Source organism: Artemia franciscana, chromosome 20 (genome assembly GCF_032884065.1).
Source record: "Artemia franciscana chromosome 20, ASM3288406v1, whole genome shotgun sequence".
NCBI lineage: Eukaryota > Metazoa > Arthropoda > Branchiopoda > Anostraca > Artemiidae > Artemia > Artemia franciscana.
In genome coordinates this window covers 18,927,857-18,944,254 of record NC_088882.1, presented here as the reverse complement: position 1 = coordinate 18,944,254, position 16,398 = coordinate 18,927,857, and the positions used below count along the sequence as shown (strand labels likewise).

The window sequence follows — 16,398 nt, the reverse complement described above, 5'->3', positions numbered from 1 at the left end:
GTGTTTTAGGTAAGTTGAATATAGCCTAGCGATAATAATTCAGCTTTTATTAAAATCGTCTTCGGCTTCAGAGCCCAAGAGCGTAAACAGTAAAGATTTTTGATTCATTACTTAATTATTAGAATCATTACTTAAAACTTTTCTCAAAAATAGCAACATATGAATCAGATAAAATTTTCTATCATCTGTCGGGAGCCCCTGTATTAAAGAGTCCGATATATTAATACTTGTTTCAATATAAAGCTTCAACCCCATTTTTCCAAAATACAAACTGCATCATTTTGGGTATCTAAGGTATCAATTGGGTATCTTTGGGTGCGTAGTGGGTAGGACGAGCATTTTTCAAACGCTTAGTTGCTGGAGTTTTTGCTAAACGATTCCTTAGGAATTATTCCTTGAGCATTTTCTTAGGTCTTTACACAAGTTAAAAATTTTTATTGAGGTATTATGCACTGTGAATTAGATTGATATGTTTAACCATATTTAGCTATATGTATACAATTATTATATTTAACTATATATATTAACTATATGTGTATATTTGTGAGCGCTGGAACTGTTAAGGGATATAACTATGTTCAGAATTGTAATTTAAGCTTGTTTATGAAGTATTTAACACCATATTTTGTAACCTGAAATGTTAAAAGTTTAATATTACTTATATTTTTACCATTTTGATATTTTCACACTGCATAGGTGAATGTTTCATTTGTAGCGGATTTAACTTGGAGACTTAGGGTTGGCAGCCCCCTTGTATACAGAATTATAATTGCTTGCTGGAAGTTTCAAAGTCATTGTTTGCTTTCATTTGAAATCATTTCTGGACCTGAATTTAGTTATAAGATAAATATATATATTTCTGAGCTTTTAGTGCTTAAATTCTGCCCTCCCTCTTCTGTTTTCTTCTATGTACTTACCTCGTCTTATCAAATGAACAGTCAAAATATATTATAAGACCACTAATTAACGTGGAAATTTAAAATTTGTACTTACTTTTTAAATAGGTGAAGAAATACTGCCAAACTGAATGATATTTTTCGGAGTTTTAGAAACAGATCTAAAATTTTGACCTCCCCAACCCTAAAAGGGGGGTATGAGATTTTTAAGAAATGAAGGAAGGATTAAAACTTAGCCATGAAACACTGAAGAATCTAGTAGTAAACTACCATGCAATAGTATACTCCATTCTTAACCCCACGTAGGAAATCATATAACTAACTATACGCATTGTAAACCATGGATAAACCTCATTAAGAGCACAACCCGTCATGATAAACTTTACAGAGTAAGTGTTTAAGCAAGGGAAGGTTGTATGGATGAGCTATGCTTTGCTGGTATATCTTGGGCCCAAGTAGGTGATGACGATAATGACGATGACAAACAATGACAACAACGACGATACTGGTTACTTTGAGAACCGTAAAAATAATGATCTTGTGGAGTTGACGACGAGCCGAAGTTGCTCTTTCATAGTTTCTACCTTCCTCAAGAATAAAATAACTGGCAAACGTTGGATCCAAGTCGATCTATTTTTATAATAAAGATTAAGGATACTGTCGACACATAACTGGAAGGCAGAGCCATATCTTTCGGATTAGAATATTTTGCCAGAAAATCTCGAAGGTGCATACACGTGCTGCGTATCGAATTGCGTTATTAATAATTAGGGGCCATTGTTTCCGAATTCAATCAAGGAAAAGATAAATTAAATGGTGTTTTTTTCTATCTCTGAATTAAAATAGATTAATACTATCCCCCTAGCTTTTGTCATATTGAAGCTAGGCAAAAACATTTTAAAAAGAAATTATTGTCATGGTTCATTTCCTTTCTTTCTAAGCCAAAATTTATCTTTATCACGCATTTAATTGATGAACACTTCAAATTTAAATATCAAACAGAGTATTGAATTCATAAACCTAGAATTAAGTTTGAATTTTTTTGAAAGTAATTTTTCCTTTCGATTCTTGTAAAATTCTCTAAGGTACAAAAATAAATGAGAAGGCCGATACCAAAAATTAGTATCGTTCTATTTTGCCAGTTTTGATTTTTTTTTTTTTTTTATGATTAAAATATTTGTCTATTAAAAGAGAAATAGAATATAAACTTGTTTTTTCATGCATGCATTTTTTTTTTTAATGAATCACTTCCATTTTTTCAAATGGTTTAATGTCTGAACCTGATGACAGCAACGAATTAAATAAAAATGAATACAATATTTAGAATGGGCTAGATGTATGGTTCTTTCTATAGCAGGGTCTTTAGAATTTGGGCCAGTGCTGTTTGGGATACAAAATTGGAGCAGTTTACCAATTTTGGGATCCAAAAGCTTCTAAGCCCAGGATACCAGCTTGCTAGTTCTAGTGCATCTGGGAGTTCCATGAACAGTGTAGAGGACATGGTAGTGTCACCCTGAATATAAAGAGCTCTATATGCTCCATTTCGCGCTTAGACTAAACTGTGATATATGGAACTCCAAGAGCGCGAGTTTGTTGCCATTGTTTAAGCCATTAAGACATACTGCTAGATTGTGACGTCAATTTGTTTTGCAGTGTGTGACGAAATTGCTGAAGCAAAGCTGATCAGACTGTGACGGTATTTTCCTGTTATGCTTTTGAACTTTCAAATGCGCTCCGCCTAAGAGTCAAAGTCGAATACGCAATATTGAACGTTTGGAGTCCCTCCGTACTCCTAGCCCCATGCAGTAATTATCAGTCGATCGATCATATAAAGACGAAGTGTTCGAGCTATCCCGGCTGTTCTCGTTACAATGGTGCCCAATTGTCAACGAAAGATACCTAATGAGTCTTGGATGAGCCTAAGCGTGTAATGTGTGGCGTAGTTCATGTGGCGCTCACCTTGAATTGGCGTTATGTCCGCAGTACCCTAGCTAAGTATTCAAGTAAAAATAAATGAAGTAAGTCGTCACAATCCCTTTTTTTCCGTTTAATATAACTGGCACTAAGGTTAAGAATGATTTGATAAATTAGAAACTTAGCAAGTTCAGTATCCTGTTAATGCTTCAAGTGTACTGGAATTAGTAGGCTGCTATCCTGACTTTAAAAGTCTTAGGGTCCCGAAATTAGCAAACCTACTACCTCCGTTTTGGGTCCAAAAGGACACTGGCCCAGTTTCCAAAAGCCTGATTTTAGAGAAAACCGTACATTTAACGCATTCTACAGATTGCGTTAATTTTTTGTTTCATTCAAGAAACTGTTTTCAGATTCAGACTCTAAATCAATTAGAAAAATGGGAGTGACTCGTACTCCAAAAAACACCGACTTATACAAGAAAAAACAAATGTATGTTGATTTTTTCTTTTAATAAAAAAACATTCTAATAACAAAATAATTAAAGACTGATATATAAAAAATGGTGTTGGTCTTCTCATTTGTTTTATGTTCCATACAAAATGTTACAAGAATGGAAAGGAACGTTTATTTTCAAAAAGCTCCAACTTAATCTAGGTCATTTTAATTAGCTATTTCGCAAGTTTAATCGAAAAGTGTCTTGCTTTGTGGATTCACAACAACGTTTAATGGACAAATTTATAGTCTACATCAATTAAATGCGTGATATAAATTCATTTTGGTTTAAAAACAAACAAAAGAAGCATAATACAAGTATCTTCTCATAAAATTAAAATCAAAACAAATCATGTATTTCTCGGTAGATGTCTAATTTCAAAAACCATTTGCGGGGTTGCTGGTACCCTGGGAAAATTAATTACAATGCCCTCCTCCCATCTCAAATATAAGTACTAAGCCGGATCAAAGGGAAAATTTTGATCAAAGTGGGCACCCCCCCCTAACATGGTTTCCCCCATCCATGGTGCCTGAGGCTGCTGCGCTGTTTGCCCCTCCCCCTTTTTAACGGTCGTGATTTTTACCGAAGATGGAATTCCAAGGTTTTCTGAGCTTGCTTATTACAAATCTTGGAGTAAGGTCAATTTGCATGTGTTGCGACAATTAAACATCACTAATATTTCTGTATTAAAATCTTCTCCCCTAGAAACTTTTCCAGTATTTTTTTTAACCTTGTTTTCATTTAAGTAGAAATAATGCCGCGAGGAATTCAGATAAAATATCTCTGAAAAGGCTACTGGAGTCGCGGCAGACGACCAAGATTATGGTTTGAAAGACGAAACAGACGATTTTGAAAGATGAAATAGGCGATCTGCCCTGGTGAGAGACAATTTTTGAGAAATTTTCTTTAAATACAGGCTTTTCACACCCAAAAGGCAAGATAACAGGACAGTTCTGAGATACTAAAGAATCAGGAATATCCAGCAAAGAATGAAAGAACGTTTGTATTATGAAGGAAAGGAATTTGTTTAAATTAATGACAGTATCTTGAGCAAAGGCGGATCCGGGCTTTCTATTCGGGGGTGTAATTTTTTCTGGGGGATTTTAGATTTTTTTTAAATTACATAGAAAATTTGTTTATTTGTTTGTTTGTTATAAAAACGCTTTTTTACGTTTTTACGAGTCGGACTAAAATTTTAGGGTGCGCCTTCAAACCCAGTACCCCCTCCCCCCCCCGTATATGGTCTTGCTCGTAAGGCTACTCTTGACAGGGACATATTCTCAATTCAAGATGAGATGATTGCACCAATAAAAATTGGAATTTAAATGAAGTTTCTGAAATTGAAGATTTTAGTTCATGCATTCAGTTGGAACGTATTTCACATTCAGTTGGAGATTCAACCATTATTCATTTCCGATCCAGAATCTCAATCATGAAAATTAGAATTAGAAACTGGCGAAATAAAAATTGAACAGTAGAGAAAGTGTGATTAAAGCTGGAGGAATATCCCATCAATAAGTACAAATGACACATCCACCTAAGAGTAAAGGGAGGTTAAATATACTGCTAGATCTTTTTCGACGGAGAAAGTATAGTATTAGTAGTTAAAGGATTCTGGATCCAGGAGGTACAATAGCCCGACTTGCAGTGCTGACAATCCCTAACACAAAAGATGGAAAAACAAGAGCTAAGAGCTCATACGGCACTTGTGACGAGGCTGGAAGAGCCAAGAGCTCATATGGTATGAGCTCTAGCAATATTCTAAGAATCAATACATTGATTTACAAAGAAAATCAGAGGCTTAATGCCGGTCGAGATTTAAAATAAAAGCTTTGAGACACGAGGTTCCTTTTAAATATCAAAATTCATTAAGATCCGATCACCCAGTCGTAAGTTATAAACACCTCATTTTTTCTAATTTTTCCTCTCACTTCAGCCCCCCAGATGGTCGAATCGGGGAAAACGACTTTATCAAGTCAATTTTTGCAGCTCCTTGACATGCCTACCAATTTTCATCGTCCTAGCACGTCCAGAAGCACCAAACTCGCCAAAGCACTGAACCCCACCCCCTAACTCCCCCAAAGAGAGCGGATCCAGTAAGGTTACGTCAATCACGTATCTACGATATTTGCTTATTCTACCAATCAAGTTTCATCCCCGCTTCTCCACTCTAAGTGTTTCCCAAGATTTCCAGTTTCCCCCTCCAATTCCCCTCATTATCAACAGATCTGGTCGGTATTTGAAATAAAAGCTCTGAGACATGAGTTCCTTCCAAATATCAAATTTGATTAAGATCCCGTCACCCGTTTTTAAGTTAAAACTACTTCAATTTTTCTAATTTTTCTAAATTAACACCCCCTAGCTCCCTCAAAGAGAACGGATCCGTTCCAATTATGTCAATCACTTATCCATAACTTGTGCTTATTCTTCCCATTAAGTTTCATCCCGATCTCTCCACCCTAAGCGTTTTCCAAGATTTCTGGTTTCCAATATTTCTGTTTCCCCCCTCTAGCCCCTTATGTCCCCAGATCGGATTCGAATTGAAAATGGAGCATCTGAGACATAAGATCCTTCTATATATCAAGTTTCATTAAGATCTGATCACCCATTCGTAAGATAAAGATTCCACAATTTTCCCGTTTTCCAAGAATTTCGGTTCCCCCTCCAACATCCCCCCCAATATCACCAGATCTGGTAGAGATATAAAATGGGAGCTTTAAAGCACAATATCCTTCTAAATATCAAATCTCATTAAGATCTGATTAACCGCTCATATGTTACAAATACCTCATTTTTTCTAATTTTTACGTATACCTCCCCCCCAACTCCACCAAAGAGAGCGAATCGGATCCGGTTATGTCAGTCACGTATCTTGGACTTGTGGTTATTCCCATCAAGTTTCATCCTGATCTCTCTCCTTTAAGCGTTTTCCTAGATTTCCACCCCCCCCCCCCAACGACACGGGATCCAGTCGAGATTTATAATAAGAGATCTGAGTTACAAGGAACTTCTAAATATAAAATTTCATTAACATCCGATCTCTCCTTCGTAAGTTAAAAATCCTTCATTTTTTCAATTTTTTCAGAATTAACCCCCCCACTCCCCCAAAGAGAGCGGATCCGTTCCAGTTATGTCAATCACGTATCTAGGACTTGTGCTTTTTTTCACCAAGTTTCATCCCGATCCCTCCCCTCTAAGCGTTTCCCCAGATTTTAGGTCCCCCCCAATTCCCCCTCCCCAATGTTATCGGATCTGGTCGGGATTTAAAATAAGAGCTCTGAGACACGATATCTTTCTAAACATTAAATTTCATTAAGATCCGATCACCCGTTCGTAAGTTAAAAATACCTCATTTTTTCTAATTTTTCCGATTTATATGTTTCACTATAGCGACTATATGTCGCTATAGTGACATATAGCGATCGCTATATGTCACTTGTGAGATACCAAGTGCTATAAAAAAAAAACCAATTGCCATTCTTTGGCGTATGGAAGACCTGCACTTTCTTGGAGAGCAATACGAGGGACCACTGTATGGAAGGATCGTGGTTTTTTTCATTTATGTATAAAGCTTGGTTGTTTGAAATGATTTTCGTATGTCCATACGGCCCTGAAAGGTCTATTTTATGAACAAAATGTACTATTAATAATTGTGATGAGTTGAATGCTAGGAACCATTCTTACCTTTTTTTGTTGTTTCTTAACTAATATGTATATCTTGGAAGGGATATAAAAAAGGAGATTTTTAACACGAGTTTTAATGCAACGTTTCAAAATACATTTCAAACTCTGAATGACAAGATAAGCGAAGTACAACAGTCTATAACACAGACCAATAGTTAGCTCTTATATTTGAAACTTTCGAAATTAATTACTTTGAAGAATTTGTTGTTATTGACGATAAAGTCACATGTTGGTGTCCTTTCTTTTCAAAAATTAAATAAGTATCTGACTATCCTTTTCATTTGGGGAGTTCTGTTAGTTACTTCACTGCGCTGATGTGTCAGTTTTGACGTTAATACTTTATTTCTTTTTATGTTCAGTAACATCCCCAGCTTCCACTGAAATTGGATTACACTTGCGGGAGTGATTGACACTTTTGCGAACGATAAAACTAGATTCATCGATGGTGGCTATACTTATGAGGAAAGAAAGGTGGGATGGAAGAGGTTAGTCATCAATATATCCAACCTACGTTAAGTGTTTAATTGAGCAGTAGAATTCAATATGTATGGTAATTTTTGCGTTAGAAATAACATTTGAGATATATAAAATAACTATTGTTTTGTTAGGTCGGTAGTAGAGATTATTTTGGAGGGCAGAGGTGTGCGGTAGTGGGGTCGTATACTTCGAGAACGGTTCTATTCAGCGAGGAGGCTGTAAATAGCAGGACAGCAAAATTATTGATGAGGATACTAGTTGACCTTCCTATGCGCGTTTTGTACAGAAATGAGGAATTCTTATTGTTCGTACATTTTAGAAATAAGGCATGGATTCTGTTCAAGCCCAGAGAGTATGGACGGAAAAACTAATAGGATACAGGTAAAAAAGGGCTTTCAGAAAAAAAATCCATTATGTGATACGTACATGGGTCAACTGTTCAAAAGTTTGGTAGGAGAGAAAAATTTTAATCTCTGTTTGTGTCACAAATTGAAATCTATCACTTTTTCTGTCAGCTCCTGTTTTGCAATGGAAGTCTTAAATTGGTTGATTTGTTAGTATTTGGCTTCCAAATTCTGTTTAATTCAATTATCGCTATTACTTGAAAGACCTAATGAGTTTTGACACAACCTTATAATTTACATATTGGACACACATCGTAAATGCTATTTATATCTTCGGCTTCCAATCCTAATTAGCTTTAGTAACCAACCTGTACATGCGTTTGTTCTTACACGCCGAGAGTATGGCCTATTTGGACAACAACCAATGTTTTATCATGAGAAAATATTTTCTTAATGCTTGCTAGCGCATTTCTTACACCTGATCGTACATCACTTGTTACCTCATATCTGGGACAGGAATTCCACCCTCGCTGGAATTTTCCCTAGGTCTATTTAAAGACGGTTGATTGAAAGACAGGTGATTCGCTTCCGAAAGCTTCAGGTATTTGACTTAAACGATCCTTGATTTGATGAAAAGGTTTGTTCAGATATACAATGATAACGGTGAACTTGCAAATATAGGAATTTCATTTCTTGGTTATATTTATCTACAGTTCAGACTCCAGAGCTCATACATTGGGCTTTGACATTTTCCCGAGGATTAAATCTAGGTCGAACTCGTAAGAGTTCTATAAAAATGTTTAAGCTGAGCATAGCAAGAACGACGAGGCCCAGATCGACAAATAAATGTTCCCTTGGATGGAGGCTCGAACTTGAGTTTTAACACGCCACCCCCTTTAACTGTCTTAACCCTCTACAATTTTCACGGTGAACAAAATTAACCAACGGATGAAAAAAAAAAATGTGAGAGTTCTTTGATGACTATTTTTAATGATAACTGTTTTTCTATAAAAGGTATTTATCAATGTCAAAATCGTTACGGCGATAATAAGCTTCACAAAACTTGAACGAAAGCCTATTCATTTGAACACTTGAAAAAATGTGTATAAATACACTTTTGATTCTTTTAGGTACAAGTTTACGAATATAGTATATAAATTGTTATTTTTTTAGTTGAGAATGAACAATCACATGGTATCTTCATGCGTAAAAAATTACTTAAATAATAGCAGTTCTTTACAAATATTCTTCCATATTAAACAGTAGTTAAAAGACAAAAACTGTTGACAAAAAAAGTTTTCAGTGTAATTTTATAAGTCATAACTTAAAAAGGAAAGAAAACCACAATAATAACTGAGATTACTGAAAATAATCAATGAAAGTAGGGTAACTGTTTAATATACGATGATATTCGTCGCTGGAAGTCCAAGTAATTTTGAATGATTATAATAAATTTTCTTTTCTGTGAAGCACAAGTTAAGATTCATCAAAGGTCATGTCAGCCCTGTAGGCATAGTTATAGGACCTTTCTGAAAATTTCTATCTGAAGTCTAATGTCTTTAGAGGTTGAGGTGTGGCTGGGCAGCTAAAAAGGGTGTGGAAGAGGGACTGGTTACCATTCGATTCTGCTTTGCATTAGAACTATCCTTTTCCCATCAAATGTCTGACCATTTTTTGGTCCAACTTCGGATCAGAGCCGCTTTTTTATTCGTTACGATGACTATGTAAATGAAGGGAGGAAGGAGAAACGGAAAGGGACGTAAAGGGAAGGAGAAGAACTTCAAACATATTCGGGAGAAGTTGAAAAAAAATGATCCCATATAATTGGAGGTCGAAGCATCACGAATTTATCAGTTTATTCGGGTTTACCAAGATTTCTTCGTTATCTTACTCTGTAATTGCAGGAGTTTTATGGGGTAAAAACATGATTATCTTATGGTGACTAGTGTGAAAAAAAAACAGTTAGCGTAAATGACCAGCTTGTCGGTAAAATCTGAATTGATCGCTTCACTAAAATCCCGGCAAATATTCTTTCTCCTCCCCCCTATTGTTTGGATAATGACAAATCAGGGCCATTAAGTGAAATTCGAAAAAGGTATAGTGATATAAAATATAATTTCTGGTCAAAAGTTTCCCTCGCCTTTTGTGAAGTTTAACGGCAGCTTTTTTAAAACGATTTGGGTTCTGATTTGCTTTGAGCTTACCAGACCTAAACTATAAAAACATAAAATAAAAACCATTAATTTAACCTATGAGTTTGTCATCGCTAAAAATACGGAGCAAAATCGTTTGAACAATGAAGAAAAGTTAAACTACTGATAAGAAATTTTGGCTTTTTGAAGCAGATTGCCTAATATTTTTTAGCGACAGTGACATTTTTCCTGCTTGGTCTTGAAGAGTGTCAAGTAGCAAGTCAAGTAGCAAGTAGTCAAATAGCAAGTAATCGAAAAATGAATAGCAGACAAACTTCAACAAGAAAATTCTTTAATTTTTAGTTTCTATTACATTTAATCAACATTATTTTTTTTGCTCTAAGAGCATCTTTATCATTGTCAGTATCCTCATAATTTATTGCCTTCAGACATTTTTCAACAGGAAGACCCCCCAGAGACATTGATGGCACAGAGGAAACCGACAGGTTATTGCCGAAGCTTTAGTTGCTCTTTTGCAGGAAAGGTAGCAAACATGCCGCTTGACCTTGTTACGGCTGGAATCAAAACCTGAGCCCATGTTACCAAGCAGAGCATAAGTCCACTCCACTGCCGCAGGGTTATCAGTCTAGAGGCCTATCCCTTTATTTCCATCGGTCTTCTATCCCCCAACGTTTTATTTTCCCTTCAACTCCTGGTTTTTGGGAAGCTTAGTTGTTTCTACTCTTCCAAATTCCATCATCAATCACATTCTTTCTCACAAATAAGAAAAGGACGGCATTAATGCCAAGATCCTTAAAAAGTTATCCATATCTAAGAAGTTGATCAAAATTAATAAGCTCTTTTAACAAACTTGGATGCGCATAGTGTCTTTTGTTTTAGTTGGACATTCCCTATAACAACGTTGATAGACATTTCGGAGGTGTATTTGAAAGCTAATGCATGTGTTTACTCTTTGGTGCCATTTCCCTTCTTGAAAGACGGCAAGGCATAATTTTCCGTGGCTATAAACCCTAAGCGGGAGGTTTACAAACCTCCCAATCCTCGAATACTCCACCTTCCATCTCCAATAGTAAGGGAAAACTAAAAAATGCCTTTTGAAAAAAAACTACCCACTGGAAAAAAATTCACTGAGATTTGATACAGTGATAACATCTATTGCTTGTGTTTATCTTGCCATTAAAAGTTTATCACGAAAAAGCTCCTGGGGAATTTGGAAAAGAAGCATGAAAAGCTGACGTCTCTATTTTTCTTTTTTTATTTCTTCAGCACTAGAAGAGTACTGGAACATCGTAAAGAAGTGTCTAAGAGTTCGTTTCGTTTGAACGTTATTGTCGACATCTAAGTGCTTTGTGTGAATTCGTCTTGAAAACACATCGCGAAGTACCATCTGTACCAAACAGTATAATAAAAAAAGACAAAAAAAAAGTATAATAAAAAAAACAACAGTATAATAAAAGAAGACGAAAAACTGCAAAATCCTGGATTAGGACGTACCACTTAAATCTTCGACATCATTTTGTACGTCGTTAAAACTGATTCCAAAACTGTTTCGGTTTTGTTTTAAACAAAACAAATACGTTAAACACAAGTTTGATGAACTCTGTCTCAATATCGACCCTCTTAGAAATATGCAAGAAGAGACAGGTGTATAATTTGAGTTGAGAGATATGACAAGCTATAGCCTTTATATAATAATATAATTCTTAGAATTCGTAATGACTTCGTTCAAGAAATGAATAAAGAAGTTGCTAATTTGGTTTTAATTCTAACGTTATTGCGGTATTAGGGTTGCCTGCAAGAGGAGGGGTGGGCCAGATCATTTTTTTTTAAGTTGAAAGTCAAAGATAATTTTTGCTCCTTAAAATAAAAATTATTAATTGAATGATAGATTCATCATAATTTTTGTTTTTCCTTGAAATTTTTATCTAATTCTCAACCCCAACTCTCTTTACCCCTTCCTTGAAGCTTCAATTTCCCTTTATTCCTTTCTTCTGAATATCTCACACCCCATTCGGTGACAATCGCTCTTTCGTTTGGTCACATTTAGACAGACGGCAAAAAGCACAATCTTTAGAATTTTATCCATATGACGTAGCCAGGTAATCTATTATTTCTTTAACTATAGCCCTAGAAAAAGGGACTGAACCACCCTTTTGTACGACTAATTGCTAAATACACGGTCAATCAAACGAGTACCTCAAACTCAGAGCCGTTAAAAGGGGGAGGGGACAATCCGGGCAGCCACCCCGGGTATCGTGGCTGGGGATTTGCCCACTTTGTTCAAATTTTCAATTCACTTCGGCCTTTTCTTTGCTTATATTTGATTCGAGGAAGGGGCTGTATATAATTTTTCCTCGGGCACCACCAGGCTTAGGGACAGCTCTGTTCAAACTATCATCAGACAATCCGTCTTGAAAACATTTAACATATCTTCCTCAGCCCTTCCAAGCGCCCATGATTCAGAGCTATATTTGACCGCAGTCACTATGTTTGTTTCCAATATTCTAATCGTAGTTAGCAGATTTATCTTCCTGTTTTCCAAACATTTTTAACAAAAAAAAAAAAAAAAAAAAAAAAATCATTCGTCTGGGCTGTTCTATCTTTAAAATCTTCATTGGTGTCCCTTCATTGCTTTCTCTTGCTCTTCAATTTTCAGCCTCTCCCCTTCAGGGGCAACACTATAGCATTAACTACAGTAAAGGCCATAAGGCGTCAATGTTTTGGGGTGTAATGTTTGGGATGTATGGGGTGTATAAGGTTTTATGGAAGGGGTGGTCATATAAACTTCAGAGGGGGCTTATTTGATTGGAATTTGAAAGTTATTGTCCTCTTTTTAACAGTGAAAAGTGGTCGGAGTGCAACTAGCCCCCCATCATCTTTTCCCCAAGTGTATCCGATCAAGATTTTGAGATAGCCATTCTCTCCAAAATAGTCCAAAGATCAGATAACAAAAACTCCAGGATCAACAAAGCCCCTCAGAACCCGGGGGCAAAGGCTGTAACTTATGCCCCAGGGGCATATGAGGTTTTTATGAAGAGAGTGTTCGTACAAACTTCGAAGGGGGCTCATTCAATTGGGAATTGAAAGTTGTAGCTCCCTTTTAAAGAGTCAGAAGGGGCCAAAGGGCAACTAGGCCCCCCACGCCCTCTTTTTCTCAAATACGTCCAATCAAAGTTTGAAATAGCCACTTTGTTCAAAATAGTCAAAAATAGGATTATATTATTCGATTTTTCAAACTTCGATTTTGAACTTCGGGGTCGAAACCAACCCCCAGAGCCCGAGAGAAAGCATTGTTAACAATGCCGTGGGACATATAATGTCATTATGAAGGGGGTGGTTGTATAATTCTCGGAGGGTGCTTATTTGATTAGAAATTGAAATTTCTAGTTCCATTTTAAGATTCAAAAGTAATCGAGGGCGACTAGCTTCCCCCTTCCAAACCCCTTTCCCCCAAATGAATTAGATCGAAATTTTGAGATAGCTATTTGGTTCAAAAGAGTCAGTGTATCATATGGCAATGCCTCTGGTGTTAATATACCCCGGCAAAGCCCGGGGTCAAGGGTTGTAAGTCGTTCCCCTGACGTACGTAAGGTCATTTGAATGGTAATTGTTCTAGGTTCCCCGTTTTAAGAGTCAAAAATGATCAAAGCGCAACATCTCTTTTTTCCCCAAATGCAACCGATAAAAATTTGAGGTAGCCATTGTACTCAAAATAGTCCAGACATTGTATAGCGATGTCTTTTTTTTTTTTTTTTTAGTAGTAGTAGTATTAATTTATTAAACCAAAGGAAATAACACAGACAAAATCAATCGGTAGCACACCAAAAGCGTTGCTTGCGAGGGTGTGTTACTAACAAAAAAGAACAAAAAATAGAAGAGAAAAAAAAAAACAAAAGCAAAAAAACAATGAGTTAATCTAAAATGAGCAGAAAGGTGAAACCGTGTACCGAGACATAAAAATTACATAAATAATTCATACACAATCAAACAACATAATATCATGATCCTGAAGCAAAAAAAAAGAAAAAAAACAATAAACAATTATTTCCAATATTAAATCAATCAATCTCAATCTATTTCAAAGGTATACCTACCAAGAAACCCCACACGCAGCACGGCTTTAAATTGATTAATGGGCAATTCTTTGGTACTTGGAACAAGATTATTCCATAGATTAGCCCCTCTATAAATAACTGAAAAAGCAGTCCTATTTGAAACTAGGCGAGGAACCTCAATATCTCCACTTGTTCGAGTTGTGTGATCATGAATATTAGATCTATCCCGAAAAATTCCTGTAAAACATTCTGGAACGCACCCATAATGGTACTTATACATAAAAACCAGTGTATAAAAATCACGCAATCCGGCTGCAGGCATTATATTTATCATCAAACAGTTCGTGGTAACGAACTATAGTAAGGAGCGACCCGGCTCAATAGAAACCAAAACTCTAAAAAATGGAATTTTGATACCAATAGCCACATCAAAAGAATTGCATTTTAATGCTAATTTTAAATATATAAGTTTTATCAAGTTTAGTCTTACGCATCAAAAGTTACGAGCCTGAGAAAATTTGCGTTATTTTAGAAAATAGGGGGAAACACCCCCTAAAAGTCATAGAATCTTAACGAAAATTACACCATCAGATTCAGCGTATCAGAGAACCCTACTGTAGAAGTTTCAAGCTCTTATCTACAAAAATATGGAATTTTGTATTTTTTGCCAGAAGGCAGATCACGGATGCGTGTTTATTTTTTTGTTTTTTTTCCCCAGGGGTTTTTCCCCAGGGGTTTATCCAGAGGTTTATCGACCCAGTTGTCCTAGAATGTTGCGAGAGGACTCATTCTAACCGAAATGAAAAGTTCTAGTGCCCTTTTTAAGTGACCAAAAAATTGAAGGGCACTTAGGCCCCCTCCCACGCTAATTATTTTCCCAAAGTCAACGGATCAAAATTCTGAGATGGCCATTTTATTCAGCATAGTCGAAAAACCTTATAACTATGTCTTTGGAGACGACTTGCTCCTCTACAGTCCCCGTGGGAGGGGCTACAAGTTACAAACTTTGACCAGTGCTTACATATAGTAATGGTTATTGGGAAGTGTACAGGCGTTTTCGGGAGGATTTTTTGGTTGGGGGAGGGGTTGAGAAGAGGGGTATATACTGGGGGAACTTTCCATCGAGGAATTTGTCATGGGGGAAGAAAATTTCCATGAAGGGAGCGCAGGATTTACTAGCATTATTTAAAAAAAACAATGAAAAAATAAATATGAAAAAGTTTTTTAAGCTGGAAGTAAGGAGCAGCATTAAAACTTAAAACGAACAGAAATTATTACCCATATGAGGGGCTCGCTTCCTGCTAATACCTCCCTGTTTACGCTAAAGTATTTTTAGTAATGTCAACTATTTATTCTACGGCTTTTGTGATTCAGGGGTCATTCTTAATGAATTGGGACAAAATTTAAGATTTGGTGTAAAGAGAGAGGTACTGACGAGGGGGCGAACCCTCTCATATGTGTAATAAATACATGAGAATAAAAAATTCTTTACGTAAGCTAATTTATAAGTTACGTATATCTTTTACTAATAAAAAGATTCGTAAAAAATTAAAAGTTCGAGTTGCCTTTTTAATTAACCAAATAATTGGAGGGCAACTAGGCTTCCTCCCCGCTCTTTTTTTCTCAAAATCATTCGATCAAAATTGTGAGAAAGCCATTTAGCGAAAAAAAAGAAAAAAAAATGCAAATTCCTCTGCGGAGAGCGAAAATCAAAACATGTATTGATTCAAAAACATTCAGAAATTAAATAAAAAAAACAAGTTTTTTAAACTGAAAGTAAGGAGCGACATTAAAATTTAAAACGAACAGAAATTACTTCGTATATGAAAGGGGCTGCTTCCTCATCAGTGCCCCGCTCTTTACGCTAAAGTTTTTTACTGTTTTAAAAAGAAGAGTTGAGAGAAAGAGCCAAACTTTAGCGTAAAGAGCGGGGTGTCGAGGAGGAAAAACCCCTTTCATATACGAAGTATTTTGTATTAGTTTTAAGTTTTAATGTCGCTCCTTACTTTCAGTTTAAAAAACTTGTTTTTTTTATTTAATACTGTACATTGACCTGACCGAATCCTGGTTCCCTATTCCACAAAGTGATCTAATGGCATTATTCTGCAGTACGCGGATTGGGCGAAGTATTGAGGGGAATGTCCCAAGCCATACAGACGAGCAATACAAAATATACGGATGAATCAGAGAAATATATAATAACCGTATATCATTTGAAGGAAATAAATGTTTTAGTTTACGGATAATCCCTAAATTCCGCGATAATATTCTACTTATAGCTTTTACATGGCACTTAAATGATAAAATTTCGTCTTTAGGGTTGATACAACCCCAAGAGCACTAGGCAAGCGTTGTAAGAGGGGCCTATAAGGTTCTTATGGA

At 36.0% G+C, this 16,398-nt stretch overlaps 1 long non-coding RNA gene across 1 annotated transcript in view; it reads left to right on the top strand.

The window, feature by feature from the left end:
• Window positions 1-16,398, top strand: part of LOC136039850 (uncharacterized) — a 37,440-nt gene that overhangs the window by 2,626 nt on the left and 18,416 nt on the right. Inside the window, exons 2-3 of the long non-coding RNA XR_010620567.1 lie at window positions 2,550-4,181; window positions 7,347-7,472. This is a non-coding gene — a long non-coding RNA (uncharacterized LOC136039850). The remainder of the gene's footprint in view (window positions 1-2,549; window positions 4,182-7,346; window positions 7,473-16,398) is intronic.